Source organism: Anas acuta, chromosome 13 (genome assembly GCF_963932015.1).
Source record: "Anas acuta chromosome 13, bAnaAcu1.1, whole genome shotgun sequence".
NCBI lineage: Eukaryota > Metazoa > Chordata > Aves > Anseriformes > Anatidae > Anas > Anas acuta.
Genome location: NC_088991.1, coordinates 4525400 through 4545145, shown reverse-complemented (window position 1 = coordinate 4545145; position 19746 = coordinate 4525400). Strand labels below are relative to the sequence as shown.

Below are 19746 nucleotides of genomic sequence, written 5' to 3'. Positions count from 1 at the left end.
ACTTTTATAAAGGACAATGCTTCCTGACTTCCCCTAAGAATTATTTTCAGATACAGGATGCCTTTCTTTATTTACTAGATAAGGAATCAAGATCTGCTAGGTGCCATGTAATTACAGTCTGAAGGACCACAGGCTTCTCCCAACAACCCTACTTTGTGCTGAAGCCCGATTTGTCCTACACTCACCGTTCAGCTGAAACGCAGCCATTCACAGGCTAGATCAGACACCCTTGAAATTGTCAATAAACATGCACGGTTTCAATCTTTTCATATGTGGTTACATGTTTTTGCTCCTAAATCGTAAACTAAAAATAGCACACATTACCAGGATATGTATTGTTCCACCTGCAGATACTTCTCTCAAGAGAACGAGCATCTCTTCTATGGAAATGTTTGGTTTTAATTTCTTCTTTGGTCATGAGAAACATTGTCGATGAATTTGCCTTGGGAATTTAAAAGACAAGATGTATTCTTACAAAACGAGCCAGATCTAAATGGAAATGGAGCAGGCTAGGTAAAGTAAGAACAAATAAAATAAGAAAGTGAATTAATCTCTATAAAGGCAAGAATACAATTGAAGACAAGTGTTTTTTCTTTGTTTTAGATTTTGCACATGCTTTTCCAGTCATCACGTTTCTAAGGGTAGCGAATCCCATTTTAATTATTATTTCTTTTTTATAAATAAATAATTTTTATAAATAAATTATTATTATTTAATTATTATTTCTCTTTAATTGTATTTTCGCAACTTGTACAACCAAGTAGGAAGATAAACTCTTTAGTAAGGTGCATATCAGGTTTCAGAGAAGAAATATTTTAATATCAACTCACCATCACCAGTTTTACACACTGGTTCACACAACTACACTTTGTAACATTTCCCAGCCCGCTTTCAGGTAAATCACAAGCCTAGGAAAACTCTGAAACCAGCAAGCAAAATCCAGACTACAAGTGAAACAACTACAGCTGCCCCAAGACTGCACTTTGCAACCATGTCTTTCTAACTGATTTTGATTAATAGCATTCCTAAAGGCAATCCACTGAAATCAAATGGGGCAGTTGCTGGGATCTGTTGCCTGAAAATAACAAAACCAAAATGGAGCATTTACTTCTCCACTCACTAATCAAACCTTCCCGTCAAAATTTCTTATAGAGTAATTTAATTTTCAATGAAAAAAATCATTTTTCAAACCTGGCTTTCAACAAAGTGTTGGGTTCTGGAAACATTTTGCTGCGAAAGGAGAAGTTCTGCCAAAGCGTTCTGGCTGACAGCTGAGGTTAAGGGAAAACGGGCTGCTTAGTTTTTTGCACGACTTGGACAAAATTTTTAAATTCCTACCATTTTCTAACGATTGTGGTGAAAACTTTTACAGTTTTTCAGCAAACATATTCTGATAAAAATATCTCCTAGATTGTACGGGTATTCCTTGGGGAAATAAATGACTGCAGGAACCAGCTGATGCCCTCCATGAGGTTTAGTACTGCATAAAGGTGTGATGGCTGGTTCTAAACCTGTAACATTTTTTTCCCCTGTGTTATATTTTTATCCAGAAGTCTCAAAGCACAGATAAATGTTCTCACCCAAGTGATGTTTCTCCATCCTTGTCACTAGAAAGCTAAACACGGCCAGGGCTTGCTTTACTCTGACAAACCCTGGCTAGCACCATGTCAGTGCCACAACCCAGGCTCTGTAGTACATTCTAGCTCCTACCCAAGTTCAGAAACATCCATTCCACTTGAATCCAGGCACACAACACTGTTCAACATCTCAATACCTATTTAATCCACTTACCCCAAGTCCCACTGCATCCAGGGACCGTATGTTGTTTCTAACCCGTGCGCGATGGCTTGCTCTAGAAGGGATAAACCATGTGCTACATGCAGGACTGCAGAGCCAGAAATAAGCAAAAAATCTGTAATAGCAGGAGAAAAATCATTTAATTAAAATATGACATGACTAGCGCTCCTGCCTGCTTGTACACTGCTGTTTGCATTAGACAAGGTAGAGACCCACTGTGGAGTACGCAGAATAAAGGGTGTTAGAGGATGGAGATAAAAACAGTTAAGGGCCTTAACCTCTGAAGAGGGTTCCTAAAGCTCCAGCATTCTTGCCAGAAGTACAACTCTTAATAATCCCATGGCTGTGATTTATTATCAATGTATGTGCACATTCTGAAAAATTCCCAGGGGGTCTGTAAATTGCATATGTAACTATAGATTAATGCTCATAATCCCTGGTAAAAGCTCTGCAATAACACTTCTATAACCCACAGAAATTCTCCCACTAATATTCCTAATCCTTTCCCATTGGACTTTATGATACTTCTGTGATTTTCAGGCAGTCCAGCAGTGACTAAACAATATTTATGATTTAACTCTGCTGGTTTTGATTTCCAGCCTAGAGGGGTTTTTAATTTTAAGTTACACCCACGTACGTAAATAGTGCCTCCTAAATATCCAGGAAATGACAAAAAAAAAAAAAAAAAAAAAAAAAAAAGAAGATAAGAAAGAAGAAGATGCCTGTGTGTCCTTTATTGCCTTTCCTACCATTGCATACCCACTTGGAAATCCACATTTACTGTCAGATTCTTGAAAACAGACCAGGGAACATTAGTGACCTTCCCCTGCTACTGCTCTAGCATCACACCTGCAACTGCGTACATCCAAAGAGTATTTGGGGGCAGGACGAATGGAAGGAAGGGTCTTCTATTTTTTTTCTCCCTTTTCATTACATCATATTTAGTCTCATTCTCCTTAGACTGAAAAGCTGCCAGTTTTCAAGTGTCCCTCATTAACTTTTAAAACCTAAGCTCTGCTGAAGAGGAGTTATTACTTTTTTCCTGGCACTGACTGAAATTGCAATACCCATATAAGAGCACTAAATCCTAATAGCTACTCAAGGCAAACTAAGAAATAAAGGCTTAACATGAGATGTAAAATTAAATATTGTACACAACAGGTTGTCACGTGCAGGAATTTGAACTGTAGGTGATTTAATATACTACACTTCTGGAAAGATAACTGACTGAGCTGCCTTAAAGGAAACCCACCTTTAAAAAAAAAATCAAAGCATAGGAGAAGATAGTAAATAAAGAGAATATAGTAAATAACATTTCTGTACTGTTTTATGGAGAGGATTTCCTTATACAGAGATGAAATTCTGTTTGTCCTTAGTCAACCTGAGCACTGATATCACCTTGTCCAGCCAACATCATATATTGCAATCTGCACCAAAATTGTTCGCTTTATACTCCAGGGAACAGTCCTAAACCTTATGCTGTGTAAGTGCCTTTGCTTCTGGCCATATCTCTATGTGCTTTAAAAATAGGAAGCAGCAGAAAAGGTTCAGGAGTCAGAGGCTGTCTTATAGGACTGCTGTACATGGACTTCTTATGCTCAAAAGCTTTATAACTGGTTAAAGCCCAAACATCTTGCAGGAAAACACTGGTGCAACGAAACCAGGGGAGGATTGAGTTTCATTCTGAACCAAGTTTAGAATGAAGCCTGGCTGAACTTAGTTTACAGTATTGGTGGCTGGCATACACAGGGCTGAACCTATCTGTAAGGTCAACCCTAAATAGCAGGGTAAACATAAACAGAATGCCTCTGCTAGATGCTGCTCCTCCACACACCTCTCAAGTGCCCTGCACCTCATCAGCTTGACATCTGTACTCTCACACTCAGTCAGGGTTCTGGGCTTTGATTAACACCTGCTTTGGCATCAAAGGGAAAGATGCCAAATCAAATGTATTTAAGACTCATTTTGGCATAATGCATGATAAAAATAATCTAAATATTTTCACCAGAAAGCTACCTGTTTGCTCTGCCTTTCAGAGGAGAACTACAGCAACACGAACTCAGACTTTTTATAAACACACGCACTTACATGTACATGTATAGATAGATATAGCAGCAGGGTTAGAAGGACATAAATCCCTATATGATGTATTGTTACCTTGTTTTGAAAGCATTTATATGCAATAATTTATTTTTTTTCTCCAAGAATCACATGACTTACAGAATTTCCACTCCAGTTTACTGTTTTCTCACAGCTCTGCTGAGCAAGAGAACAAATAAAAGCCAGTTTCTATTATGCAGCTATTCATACAGTAGCTCAATAATGCCAGAGAGACTGCCTTCTGGGAAACTGCAACACGTGCTTGGTTATACCAGGGTAACTCAGCTGATTTAAAGGGGATTATTTGGGATTTATACCATTGTGATGGGGCAGGGTATTAAAATTTGAACCTCCACTTTAGTCTCAGCAAAACAGGATGGAGGGGAGAGCTAAGGCAGGGTGTTAGGTCAGTGTAATGGAACTTCCATTATGGCTCTGTACCATATACTTAGTGTACTGTTTGCCTCCTGAATTAAAGAGATCTCACCACCACCACTAGCAGAACACGGTTTTCAGTTGGTGGAGGTAGGAAGCTCAAGTGAAGAACAGGTGATCTTGCTCTGGCTCACCAGCATGAGATATACTGACTCGGGGAACAGTTGTGATTTCTTAATAAAACTAAATTTAATGAGAATGTGCGAGATTATTTAGATTCTATGAATATAATTTTTGTTTTATAACATGAAAGATATTATTTCTATTAAATCTCATGTTACAATAAACATTCCTTAGCACTGTTTACAGGACAAACAGTAACAATGACATAGCCAAATAATGTTTGCAATGACTTATCTTCATGCAACTGTACTCAGCTCTCATACACAACGCTGTGCATCACCGCCCAAGCTTCAGATTTTACTTTGCCCTAAACCCGTTCAGACAGCAGAAAGTAGTCAAGGTTTACAAATGCATATCCTTTATTCTTTTATCTCTGCACTAAATCGATTGTTTTTAAAAAGCAGAGAGAGAAAACAAAAGTAACATATACAAAGTGCCTTGGAAATGAGGAAGTTATTTATTGTGCAGAGGCATAGCTTTGACAGACCTGTGAACGTGCTATTAGTGAGCTAATTGCAAAAGATGGAAACATTTTCCTCCTTATGCTCAAGCTGTTTAACTCACACTTTAGGAGAATGAGAATGGCAGTATTTATTATTTACTAGACTATTGTATGACCAAAGCATAATGAGAAGATGCTTCCCCTCCTCAACTCCCAACAATCATGGTTTGAATTCTACCTAAGCTTTGCTACCAGAAAGGAACAAGAGTCCAGAGATGCTGGTCTTGAGTGCCAGCCAAACACTCCTGAACCCATGTTCAATGAATTGCCCCATCTGAACTCAAGTTTCATGAGACTTGGTTGAAGAACCAGTGGGCTAGTTCTACTTCCCTTCCTAATGGAACACAGCAAGCAAGCAGCATACATCCTTGGAAGCAGCAGTATCTTGCAATTAAAGGTCTGGCCTGTAAGGCAGTTACTCACCTTCTGCCCAGCCACGTGCCTGAGGCTTGCAAAGGATCTATTGAAGAACAAGCTATTAGACATCCATTTTTTTAAAAAAATTACCAAATTTATTATGCTACTGAATAAAACCACTGAAATACCTCAGTACATATAGGACATCAAGACTTCCCAGATGTACCGATCCTGATCAAAAATGAACTCTAGCACCTGATCTTGACTTCAAGAAAAAAGTTCTCTCTTTTCCTTTCTCCTCCCCCTTCAATTTGTTCTCCTTCCTTCCTTTTAGTAAGTGTGGGACTGCCAAAATTCCTGTAGCGAGGTCCTAGATCAGTATTGTACAACCAGTTCCCTGGGAATGATGGCCTACAGCAGATGAAAGAAGAATGTCTTGTAGATGCTCACAGCCACTTTCACAGTGCTTTCATTTCCAAGATATGCACCTGTAACAGAAGCCTTCTCGCTTAATCAGGTGGACCCAAATACACTCTTCTCAGCACCTCGCAGCATGAACAGATGTGTACTTGACTTCAGGAGAACGCCAGGGATGTTTAAGAAAAGTAAGGCCGAATGACTCTCAACACCTCTTACATTTTACATTTCTTCCTGTAACGTCTGCTATAAAAGCGTAGGAAGACTTGGGAGCGTGCAGACAGAGACTTGGAATTGCAGAAAAACACATAATGCTCTTGGAGAATTACCTTGGTTTTGTTCTACGGCACAGCCAGTAGCAGCACAGATGAAACAGCCGAGCTTTGCACACCACAACCAGGCAGCTGCCCTTTAAACACTGCAAGGCACAAATAGATCTCAAGCAGTTACGTAAGATACTGCCGTGTGCTTACATTTGCACACACGTGTGCATGGATACACACTATTAAGAGATTTTATTTCTGGGAAGTTGCTTGAGAAGTTGAGTGCCTAAGCGGGTGTGCTTGCAGACTGCGAACCACAAGACTGTCAGGCTTGGAAGGAATCTCAGTTGGGCCAACCCAGTCCATCGTCCTCCTTCTTAGCAGGAATGATTTCACTATCCCTAAACAATCCTCCAAAGATGTGTGTCAGACTTAGCTTTGAATATGCCGGCTGATAGGACTGGTCACCTCCCTTGGCATCTCACTGCGTTGACTAACCCTTCCTAGACTTAGGCAGTTTTTCCTAAGTTTTCTCTGTTCTGGCCTCATTGCTCAATCAAAATAATTGGTCCCTGTCCTCTTTATAACAGTACTTGAATATATTTGCAGCCACTTATGTTTCCCAACAGTTTTCCTTTGGTCTAGACTGAACGTGACCCTTGAATTTTCCACAGAGATCTGACTGGTTGATGATCTCCCCTGGGGCTCTCGCTGGGCCTGGCCGCGGCCGGTAACGCAGCTGGTAGGAGGGCTCACCGCGCTCTGCAGCAAGCTATCGACATAATTCTGTCACTCACAGAAACAGGTTGAAACATTCCTCTCTGTCGCCACATTATGGTGAAATTTCGGTTTCTCCAGACCCACAATCATAACTTATTTATTGCTGTTTTGCCTTTCGAAGCAGGCTGTTCTTAAGAGGAAAGAGAATTTGGCGCTGCTCTAATGCGTGGGCTAGGACTCTGTCCACTGCTGCTACGTGCAAGAAGCTGGTCCTGTGTCGGCAGTCAAAAAGGAGGTTCATTAACAGAAAAACTTCAGGGAAATATACATAATAAACAACCCAATCTATACAGTTTATCACAGAAAAAAAAAATAAAATTATTTCAACACAGTATACGCAGTATTCCAAGAATTATCTCCATAAGAAAAAGATAAGAAGGCTTTCACTTAGCAAAGACATCAAGATCCAAACTCTGGAAGTCAGCTGTATTCAAACTGGAAACAAGATAGAAATTTTGAACACTGAAAACAGGTTGCTGAGGAACATCTCCAAGTCTCCACCACTCTGGGTTCTTCAGTTGACACCAAAATCTTTCTGGAAAAAAAAAAAAAAAAAAAAAAAAAAAAAAGCCAATTCACCCACACATGGAATTCTAAGGACTGCGTTATGCACAAAAGATTGCAATATTATTGTAATATTCCTTGCTGGGAATTAAGTCCCTATTAAACAATTAGCAATTTTCCTGATGGGAAATCAGCTACAGAATATTTGAAGACAGACTAGACTGCCGAGCTGTGAATTAGTTTCAAATGAAACTGCGAGTCCATAAAACATTATGAAAGGTACTGCAACCTTGTCTCCTCTGTCAAAACTGCAGTTCTAGGAGGGAGAAAGAAAATGGAAGAGATGAAAAGTAGACTTGTCTAGGTAAAATTTGTTCAGCCTGAAGAAAACGAAAAGGCTTTGGCATACTTAGGAGCTTTCCCCAGGTCTTTCTTTTTCCTTTTTTTCTCCCCTAGGTTTGCTTTACTCCCTGAAGAGGGCCTAGTGGAATGTCTCCTATTCCCATTTCTATAACAGCACAGAAATTACGCACTAATTACAACTCTTATCTGGTTAAGCACAACATGAGCTCCCACTTCCCTTCTGTTTTGTTCTACTTTGTCTCCTCCTTCCCTACTCCATCACCAGCATTTCAGACCTGCTCTTCATTTCTGCCCCATCCAGCCTGTTCTGTTCCTCTCTAAATGCCTACCCTTCAGCTTTATGGCCACCAGTTGGCAATCACACATTTCTGTTATTAGAAAGGTTTCCCCAGCTCTTGAACGAACACTTCAGGCAATTGAATTCCTTCCTTAACCTTATTAATGTCAAGTTCTATAGTCGCTGTGGCAACCAGAAGGTAAATTAGATCAGTTTTGGGGGATCTAAATTTGGATTATAGGCTGTAGTCTGTAAGACCTGTTAGAAATGGGAGTAATAAATAAATAAATAAATAAGTCCCCATAGCTGTAGTAACTTACAAAACATAATAGGGGAAAAATTGGCCTTTGCTGTTTGAAAACAGATCAAAGTATGAAAAGGGTGTCACACCGCAAAAGGTTAAGGCCTATTAAAACATTATAATTTTGCAGTCTCTAATATTATTAGTATTTTCCACTTGATGCTGCCAGACAATAAGTAACAGTGGACAGCAAACATCCTGCCTTTACAGCCTTAGTATGTGTAGGAAATATCCTCCACCTTTAGAAGAAAAAAAAATCCCTAAATGTAAGGCTGGGATCCCACATGGGATGGAGCGGCGAGGCTGCCATTTTGTAGCTGCAGTAATAAAACAAGCATTGCCATACTCAACCAGGTGCTGCTCAGAAGTGTTCCTTCCCCTAGACAGCCAGCCAGGCAGGCAGGCACTATAAACTATGCCTCATTTCATCTTGTCGAGCCTAATTCTGGTGGCGTTGTCAGTCACGGAACAGTGGGATGGATTTCAGAATTAAATAATAATCAATAGTGTGACGTCTGGCAGATGGGATTTTTTTTTTTCTCACCTCTTGAAAAGATTTCCCATTTACCCTTGTCTTTAACTGAAAGCTGGCTTCAAGCTCCCTTCTAGCTCATGCACTGCTCCTTTGACTAGTAAATAATTTTGATGAATGTTCTTCCTAAAGTTCAACCAGAGAGCAGAGGCATGACAGATATCCTGCCAGCCAGGATATCTGAGTAACACGCACTGCAGCAGTTCTCTAATGAGCTTGCTAACCAGAGAAAGTGACAGCTTGACATTTTCAGAGGTTATTCCCTAGTGCTATGGAAAGTAACTTCATCAGCCCGGGTGCTCAGAACTGTAGGAGAGTCAAGGCACAAGGTCTGGAGTCGTGATGATGGCAAAGGCTTTGATGGAGCTAACAGCCAGCACCATCTAAGGAGGACCCGCCTTGTGTTCCTACACCACCTCCAGCCACGCTTGCCGTGACCAGTATTTGTCTTTGACCAGAAAAGGCCCCAGCCTGAAGGCTCCACTGTACCTATGACCTCCGTGCATTAGGTGAGGCTCCTGCAGAAGCTAAGCATTTGGTACTCCATCAAAGCACTTTTCCAGGGGCTCTCAGGACTAAGTTGCAGCTTAGGTAAAGAATTGAAGATATTTATGTTACTGACAGCTAGTAAAAAAAAAAAAAAAAAAAAAAAAAAACAAAAAACAGAGCAGCAGTCCCCCGAAAAATAGGATATGTAAAGAAATCTATGAATCTTTGCACCTTTACAAACGTTTAACATTTATCTTATTCTTTCACAGTTTAGGATACATTTTCTTTCACAAATACTTCAAATCTGTAACACCCTCAGACAATGGAAATATTTATTATGGGAAAACTGAGATGCAGTTGTTCAAATAATATCAAGGAGTAACAAGAATAAAAGGAGTCATAAACCTATGCTGTGAATAGGTTTGTCATGAACCTAGCCTAACCACTAGGCAATGTTGTGTCCGTATTAGATGGATACTGCTGCAGCTCTCAACAGGGAGGGGATGATCCTTGGCTAAAAAAAGACAGCAGAGGGTGTGATGCTCAGGAACTCCAGTGTCCTTTGCCCAGCACAACAATATAGTTAAGAAAAAAAATATTAAAAAAATGGAAAAACAAGGCAAGAAAAGATGAACTTGGCTGAATGCGTAATAGGTATATTGAGTAACTGATAGTTAAGTCATGTCCTTGTTTGTTCTTTTAAACATACTTCTGGTGAGCAATCATGCACCTGCTACAAATTACAAGCAAATAAGTCTCCATTTATGTGTCTCCAGTAAACATACACACACCAAAAAGAAAAACCCCTACAAAACAACAACAGAAAAGCCATCCATAACCAACAGCATTTTTCCAGAGCTGGACTACAAAGTTTCCAAAGCAGACAAGCAGCAGATTTCTTAAAGATTTAGATCATCAAAAAAGAGTCCCAAAGAGTTAGGCCGTTCAAGATTATGAATTTCATTCTCCATCCATCAGGTTGTAGCTCTTTGCTAGATGCAATTTGAATATTAAAAAAATAATAATAAAATAAAAATAAATAAATAAATAAAAAGATTGATTTGTATGCTTGAAGCCTGTTCTTTTTAATTTTAAAAAGAGTTTTGATTCTATCCAGTGTAGAATCTTATCCAGAATAGCTTTCAAAATTGCAAAGAATAAGATCAGAGCTTTAAGAATATAAAATGGGGTTTTATCCAACGTATGACTAGATGTTTCCAGCTAGTATACCGTGTTAAAGAGAAGAAAACGAGCCATTAAAAATGAAGTATTTTTATAGGACAGCTTCACAAACATGTTACCTCTGCTGACCTTTAGATAAAGGTGAAAAGGTAAATGAAAGAATTTGGAAATTATTAGCCTGAAAAAGGAGCAATGACCCTCTCAGGGTTATTCCTGAATTTCCCTAGCATAGCTTGTAATTCCTGGGAGATCATTTGCACAGTGCAGAGACCTTACTTAGTCAGAGTAAAAATATTTTTCTGCCTTTGTAGTGGCTCTCCTAATACATAAAACGTGGAGTTTCCTTTTGTTCCACCTCCACCCCTAGCTAGGGTGGGTGCCAGCGCAGGCTTTCATTCATGGGACTACAGATTTTCCAGCTATATACCGTACCGGAAAGAATAATAGCTGGGATAAACTTCTCCCTAACATATTCTCTCCAATTTTAAAGGTTTGATCACTAAACCATCACTTACCCCACTCCACCAGACTATGCAAATTCATTTTAACCATTTACATCATAGCTCAATTTGGCCTATGGTTTCCTCTCCCCTGTTTTAAAACCTGACAGCACTGACAATGCAGACCTAAACGAGGAGCGCAGAAGAAATCCAGAGCCTTGGGTTCTTTCCCAGCTCCTTCATTAACTTGCAGTCCAGCTTGGGCAAACAATTGGATTTCTTTAGGTCATTTTACTGCTCCACACTGACTTAAAAGTAAATTATGTCTCTAGGATGGATGCAAGCCTCAGACATTTTCTCGAGAAAACCCTTTAGAAATTGGAATAGCTCATGCTAACTGCAAAGAAACACAGAACTGCAGCTGAATGGGGAAACTTCAAGGGAGGACCTTGGGTAGAAGTCAGAATACAAGTTTTGATCAGAAATTCCTCACGATTTCAGCCCCTTATTCTTCCAGTTACTGGTTATCCTAAATTCAGGTTGTCATTTTTTCCTTTTTCCAAACCCACACAGGTGAACTCCAAGAGACAAGTTTGGTGTATGACTACAACAGGCAGCATCCTCCTGAGTTTGCAGCTCTCTTGCTCACAATCAAGCTATTTTTTACTCCCTGGAGCATATGCCACATTTAATTCAAGGTTACAGGACTCTGCAGATGGGAAATTAAATGAATTAAAAGCTTATGTGGTATCAAAAATGAAATTTGTAGCACTCAACATGCTCATAGGAAATTAGTAATCTGGGTTGAGAATTTTAATATTTTAACAGATAGTTCATGATAATATATATTATTTAAGTTTTTATAAGGGGTATCTTAAGAAAGGTATGATAGTTTTCATTTTTCTGATGTCTCTTTGCTTACTATTTCTTGTTTCTGAGGTAAGACTACTTTCTGAGTGTTGCACTTTTTTTTAATAAGGTGCTATTATTATGCCTTTTTACAAATGAACAAATAGCCTCTGTACACAGCAAATAGTGTCTGTATGAAGCCTAGGATTGATTTGTATTTCTCCATGAAAACAAAATGGAGTAATTTCTGACCACGTCTGTAATTCATTAAAATAAGCAATGTAATGCTTCTTTTGTTGACAAGCTTTTCCCCCATTAAAAAAGGCACTTGTTTCTAATGTTCTGAAGGAAGATAAACCAGTTGGATGAGAGTGTGAGTGTGGGGGGGGGGATGGACACATTTTTCACTGGTTATCCTTACTCCTAGGTAAGTGTTATAACTGCTGGATAGAGCAGTCATGTACTCTTACTCCTCCTGAGTCAGTGAATCTTGAATTCTCCATGGCCTCTGGCTCATGACCTGCTTTCCCCACATACCAAGGAGAAAGGGAACTTCACAGACAGTTTTGGGAGCTCACCTCAAATCCCCAGTCACGGCTGCTCTGTTTCCAGGCAGTGTCACTGCTTCAACACACTCCACTTCCATATTCCCCTGACTTCCCAGTGTCTGGAAAGAGACTGGATTTTTGCTCTCTATCCACGACTTTGCACGATCTGTTTCTATGACAGAGGATGTAAATACCTGGGGGAGGTGGAAGGGGGGGATGGTTAAGAAGAGATAGGCAGAGTGTCCCAGAGCAGAGAGAGGGAAGCAGGGCAGGACACTCACCCATTCAACAGTGGCCTCTTGACAGACTTTCACAGCTTCTTTGAAAAAGTTGCCAGAATTGGACTTCTGGCTGCTACAAATCAGATACCAGCCAGCTATCACCCTAAGCTCCTTGAGGGCTCAGCCAACTTTTGCATTCACTTTTTTTAGTCCCTGTGTCCAGTATTTTTTGTGCAGCCCTAGAAACTTAAATTTCCTTTTAATTAAAACCTATCAAGTAGCAGTATAGCTATAGGAAACATAGTATGTATAGATATATATATATATATAGATATATATAGAGAGAGATTGTGTTTTTCAGAAAGAAACATTAGTGGAATCTGGATTTAGCATAACCTTCTGAAAGAATAGGGGGCCTGTCCTCCCATTTATTATCATCACAGCCTTGGTACAGCAGAGCTGTTCCTTGGTTTCCAACACGCAGCGGCAGTGCCAGTAACCCAGCAAAGTCACAGGCTCCTGTCAGCCTTTTAAAAAGCATTCCTGCTGATGCTGTTCTTTTCACCAGTAGCTACATGAAGCTGAGATCGCGATTCAAAGCCAGTGCTTCGCCAGCCACACTAAGTGAAAGCCCAGGAATCCTGACTAAAGCAGCAAGCAGCACCGTCTAGAAGCTAGACATGCTAATAATAAGGCTACACAATGACATACAAACCAACTTCACAGAGCTCAGGTTATTTATTTGCTCTCCCCCTGCCCAATATATACATAAACTACTGGCATTAACTACAGTTTGCTAGACTACATGTCAGGGGTTACTGAGAAAAATTGTCATTGACAGTAAAAGGCTCGAAGAGCACGAGGGTGCAAACTGTTTTCAATCTGAGCTTCGTTAAAAAGGCCAGCGGTATCTCAAGGAGCAGGCTGACCCCATTATCAGGCCTGCAGGGAGTTAAGACAGCAGCCAGCAGCAGAGCCAGCCAAAATGCCTGAGCAGAGGCCAGCCAAGAAGGCAGCCAGGCGAATCCAAAGCTGCTGGAAAAATACATTCTGGAGCATGGTGTCTGGGACCCCGAGCGGCTACGCACACCCTGCGTTAGTGGACATGGGTGTTGGCCTGCACATAGCAGCACAGGGGAGAGGGTGAACGGGGAAAGCAAGTCAGGTCAGGGTTACATAAGGGGCCTACTGACTTTGTGATGACTTATCTGGAATAACAGGTGTTTACCAGAACAAGATCTCCTGTTTTACAGTAAGAGTTTGACCAGGAGAGGGTATGTAGAAAGGGATTTTACACTATAACGTTAAAGAACTATAGAGGACCATGACAGGCAGCACAAGAAGTGAGATATTCCTGCCTACTGAAGTCTTCACAAACTTTAGAAAGCATATTTTTTTTCCGTCATCATCGACCATAATTGCATTTTGGTGCCAACAGACAGAAGGACCTAGGATAAACAAGGCCCTTACCACCAAAAAACTGGGCCTTTACCACCAAAAACAGTAGAAAGCAAGAAGATATATCAGGACCACTAACTGTTGTCCAGTCACTTCCATATCTTTACTGCAATAATAAAGCAAGTTATTAATGAATTGCAAAATATGGTGTTGAAGGCAGGACAAAAGGTAATCCAGAGACACGGAATCTCTGGAACCCTAAGAAAGAAAACCCCTGTGCTTACAACAGCTAGAAATGATGATATCCATCTTGGGAACCTGAAAAGTAGATGTGAATATCTGATACAGCTCCATGTTTTGCTCCCAAGCTAAGGCCATCCCCACTTTTAAGAGCATAGCCTACAGTCTTGTCCCATCTGAAGCTCCAGGCACAACACTCACCCAAAAATTCAGAGTGAATTTTGGACCCAGCTCCCCTCAGTAGGGGACAGAAGACCATTAAGGAACAAAACACTGGTCCCACAAGCAGAATCAACAAAGAACTGAGTTATGAGCCTAAAGTAGAAGAGGAGAAGAAACAGCAATTGAAAATATTTTTATAGGATTGCCAGCAGTTGCAGTGCTTCAGGATGGAGTGAATTAAGTATAGATCTGTCATTCACACTCTTTTAAAAGTTTGCCACAGACACTTATGCAAGATTAAGGCCTTCATTATAAATGAAGATTAACAATAATTAATCTAACAGCAGCACAGAGAGCAATCTGGTGTTCCTCAGACTAAGAATTATGATTAAACAGCCACGACCCTACCAAAAATGGAAAATGGGACTCAAGAAATATTAGAGATTCTGGTTTCCTTTGAAAACACTCGTTGAAAACAAACAAACAAAAACCCACAACACATTTTACTCAGTTGCACAGTTTGTCCTGAAAACACTACCATCCCTGTTTGTTCTCCCATGATAAAAAACCCACAATTTTCAATCCTTACAGCGTTTTATTCTCCTCAGTAGAAGTCTGTAAATCTCATTAAGCCAGGGTCTCTTAGTGCTTCTCAGTACCAATAAGAGTACATTTAAAAAAAATCTTGCCAGTGAAGTTTGTTTCTCTTAGGAGTCCCAGGTAACTGTAAATCAAATACATAAGATACAATATATTTTTTGTGCAAAAGAAGAAATAGAACAGAAAACTTCCCTGATGTCAGAAATGCTCTTTTTAATCATTAGCACTTTGGCAAGAAAACATATGTGCACAAACACGCAAGTTTAACATGTCTCTGGAAGTCTGATCTCTTGTACTTCAGACCAAATAAAAAACAAAGAGCACGCCAAATTCTGACCAGAATCTGCAGCAAAGCTAAGTTGGTCTTTAGTGTTGAAAGACTATAGCTGTTTAAGACACAATTTACAAGGAGTGAAATAAACTTTGGGTAAACATAGGCAACTACACTTTGGCACAGAAGGGACTAACATCATTTAGAAACCTTACTACTGTTTTCTGCTCACACAAGACCAAGGACGCAGTAACAGCATCCGGGAGGCGCTAATGCTTCTGACAGGAGAATGACAGATCTGCCAGAGGAGATTAACAGCTGCCCTAAATGAGCAGGAAGGAAGACAAAGGAAGACTGTTAGCAAATTGTAGCAAAAGTCACCCAGCCCCTCTATCACTGGAGACTGAATCTTGCTCCTTTACCTGTGGGATAAAGCATTTGGAACAGAACAGGAACAGGAGGATATCTGGCACCTGGCAAAGTACCACGCAAGGGTGGTGGACTTAAAAACCTGCAAGAATATCTGGGAATGTTGCAATCCTGTCAGGGCACACATGACTAGTATTTTTGACTGAGGCAGGATGTTAGATCAGCCTCCATTTCATTATTTTTAAGTTCTTTATGTGTGATAACACTCGGAAGCAGACAAATCTCCAGGAAGATACAGAACGAACTGGAGCAATGAAGGCATCATTACAAATTTCCTTCTGCTGAAGTGATAAAAATTGGGCAGAAGAGAGCACAGACACTCAGATGTAATGACTTCTTACCCTTTTCTGAAAGACTGCCATTATTTCATGCACTAAAGCCCTGCGAGTCACTTCACAACAGCTCTCCAGGCACGTGCAGGAGGTTCAACAGCACCTGCTGAGGACTTCCAGTAAGAGAACATAATTGTCTGGCATTAAACACACGTGCTTCCCATAGCACCTATGCTATGCAGTCCACTTCAACTTATTTGAGACCCAAAGCAGAGTGCTGCTTTCTCACTTCATTAAACATTAATCACGATGAAAAATCAAATCAGAAAATGCTTTAAAATATACGGCACATTCCTTCAAATGGAAAACGTGGTTAATCTTTGCAATACACACATTGATAAAATGCGTATATTTCAACTAAGAACACAGCAAAGAGGACAGAGACTAAGTTCATACCTTCCTCATGAAATGCCAAGACTCACAGATGATTAGTGCGTGTCACTAGCTTTCTTATTTGGAGGTTGCTAGTAACAACAGACAGCTAAATCGAGACCTGGATGTGTGTTTTTCTAACTTTAAAAACAAACAAAAAACATTAAAATGTAGTTTGACTGTGTTTTACTGCAAGGAATGAAACATGAGAAGTTTCCAAGCAGCATGCTGAATCAATCAGACATCAAAAAGGCATTTATCAGCATAACTTTACAGGCTGATAACAACTCAAGAGCCCCTGTGCAACAAATTGTAGGTTGAAGAGGATCAACTTGTATTTGTTGCTAACATTTTGAATGGTGAATAAATGTCAGGTATTTACTTTTATGAAAACATAATCCATGTACTTAACCATAAACTGAGCGCTTTAATTGCTTCCATTTCTCTTGCTATGGCTGACCAAAAACGTAACAGCAACATTACCCTTCATCAGTATCTTCCATTTTGGCCAAAGGAAACAGAAGTTTTTCATGGAAGACATAAGTAACGCATTTTCCAACCAGATGTATGTTTCATTAAAGGTGGTCTTCAACACGGCCTGGAATGGGCAGGCACAGATCTATTTAAAAGGACTCAAGCAGACACATCAAGCTAGGCTAAACACAGGTTTTAGTAAAAAGGGACCAGTCAGTAACTCAATCAGGGCCACAGCAAAGTGACAATATGTTTCTTAGACAATGGCATTCTAAAGAACTCGAAGCCTCTCTGGATACACTGGATTTCAGTCTCAAATCATTTAGAGGTGCAAGACATGAGTCAATACAAAACACTGAAAGCAGGTAAAAAGAGTCACTTATTACAGATGACTGTTTCAGCTAGCTTCTCATTAACTCTAATTGTTTCATATCTACTCAAAGCAATCAATCACTGTTCTCCTATCAGAAAAGGAAACACTGTCCACATTTTCCCCAGAGAATCAAAAGCTGTCATAAGCAGTATGAGCAGTATGTTATGAGCAGTAGCAGGACACCAACCGTTCTATCCTTCTCTTGAGGGATTTTTCAATATTTCCATGTACACCTAATTACCATGTGTCAAGACCAAAAAAAAAATTATCTTGAAGACTCTCCAGGACTCCACTGTCTTGCAAGGAAGTTGCAATTTTATGTTGAACAATTAGGACATCTTTGGATGGGATACTCATCTGTCTCATCTGCACGTAGACTGCACATCCGTCCAGCTGTACAAAGCAATCATGGAAAACTAAAGATACGCCCGAACACGTACACGAGCAGTGAATGGGCCCTGAAGGATTTGATGAATGAAAAATACTCATATTGTGAACTTACATTTGATTTCCACTGTTTGGAGAATAAGGCTGACCTTTTGGTTACCATGCAACCTAGGAAAATGGGAACTGAGAAGGAGTGTGTCACCCTAAAGAAGGGCTTGAGTCAGCTCTTGCTCAGCATCTTATGGACTGTCTGCTGTCTGGATACGTGTCCAGATTTAAGCCTGGTCCCCTGCCAAGGAAACAAAATCAAGTCTGAACTGTTTCTTCCTGAAAATAGGATTAAGGAACTTTAAAAGAAAGGAAACATTGTATCGTCTTGATACACCACTACAAAACCCAGCTAAACCACAGGAAATTATACTTGGACTAACAGAGGTAAATGCACTGTAAGTACGAAGGGAGCACAGGGAATCGGGCTCTCCCAGCAGTTTATCCAAGGGACAAATAACCATTCCCATCAAAACTCAATACCCAGAACCCGATATGAAATGAGAGATGGCAACTGAACTTTATAAGCCCACCAATGCGACAAGCTGAGGCAGCTCATCATTCACAAAAGCCACTTACTTCTCATGTGACAAAAGAATTGAGACAGAAACGCATGGCCCAGAATGCCCCAAACTCTTGCATGTTGCGCACTCACCCTCTTCTTATGAAGAGAAAACTAGGTACCGGGTGGGTTTTTTTCCTCTTCCTTAAATAAAAACAAACTAAATTGAAGTTCAACAAGGCCAAGTGCTGGGTCCTGCACCTGGGGCGCAATAACCCCAAGCAGAGCTACAGGCTGGGAGATGAGTGGTTGGAGAGCTGCCTGGCAGAGAAGGACCTGGGAGTGATGGTGGACAGTCGGCTGAATATGAGCCAGCAGTGTGCTCAGGTGGCCAAGAAGGCCAACGGCATCCTGGCTTGTATCAGGAACAGTGTGGCCAGCAGGGCTAAGGAGGTGATCGTCCTCCTGTACTCAGCTCTGGTGAGGCCGCACCTCGAGTACTGTGTTCAGTTTTGGGCCCCTCGCTACAAGAAGGACATCGAGGTGCTTGAGCAGGTCCAGAGACGGGCGACGAAGCTGGTGAGGGGCCTGGAGAACAAGTCCTACGAGGAGCGGCTGAGGGAGCTGGGCTTGTTCAGCCTGGAGAAAAGGAGGCTCAGGGGCGGCCTTATCGCTCTCTACAGATACCTTAAAGGAGGCTGTAGCGAGGTGGGGGTTGGCCTGTTCTCCCACGTGCCTGGTGACAGGATGAGGGGGAATGGGCTTAAGTTGTGCCAGGGGAGTTTTAGGCTAGATGTTAGGAAGAACTTCTTTACTGAAAGGGTTGTTAGATACTGGAACGGGCTGCCCAGGGAGGTGGTGGAGTCACCATCCCTGGAAGTCTTCAAAAGACGTTTAGATGTAGAGCTTAGGGATATGGTTTAGTGGGGACTGTTAGTGTTAGGTTAGAGGTTGGACTCGATGATCTTGAGGTCTCTTCCAACCTAGAAATTCTGTGACTGTGAAGGATATTGTGGCCTTTTTTTTTTTTTTTCCTGAACTAGTTTCCAAAGCCCCAGTATCAGGTTTGCAAAACAGTACAAGGTAAAAATAAAGGCACCTATGGGGAAGGGAAAGAAGAAAGAAGAAAGTTCTACTGAAATAAATATTTAAATAACACAGAGCAACCACTGACAAATGATCTATACTGTAAGCTTTGCATATAAAGCTATACCCATCATATTTATTGTGGAAAACCTGAACTCAGAGGCTGTAGTCTGAAATCAGTGCTGCATTCATGTGAATAAAACCTACAAAACACTTGTTTTTGTTACCTAACCTCGCAAATCCATGTTTATTGATATCCTTATATGACACAACTGTTATTTCTGTAATGCTCAGTCTGACAGACATCCCAGAATAGAGCATGAAATAATCAAACTTGCAAGAGTTTCCAGTAGATCTCTAAGACGAAGAGTAATTCGTCAGAATCATAACAGAACTGTTGCCTTCCAGTCTAATTTCTTTCAAACAATATATGAAATGTCTGAGAAGGGAAATTGTGCCAAGGAGCAAGTGTGACAGGTGTTTTTCTTTCCCCAACACTTACTATACTCCTGCTTCCCTCCTGCTCACTTCCCTGAAGACATTCCTGCATTTTTGTTCCCCCCATCCTAGAAAAAGGTTAGGCATTTTTCCT

General features: G+C 40.6%; 1 long non-coding RNA gene across 4 annotated transcripts in view; it reads right to left on the bottom strand.

The window, feature by feature from the left end:
• The window catches only part of LOC137863637 (uncharacterized), a 103882-nt gene that overhangs the window by 34181 nt on the left and 49955 nt on the right, over positions 1 to 19746 (bottom strand). For all 4 annotated transcript variants that reach the window (XR_011101010.1, XR_011101011.1, XR_011101009.1 and 1 more), the window contains exon 4: positions 1792 to 1912. This is a non-coding gene — a long non-coding RNA (uncharacterized lncRNA). The remainder of the gene's footprint in view (positions 1 to 1791; positions 1913 to 19746) is intronic.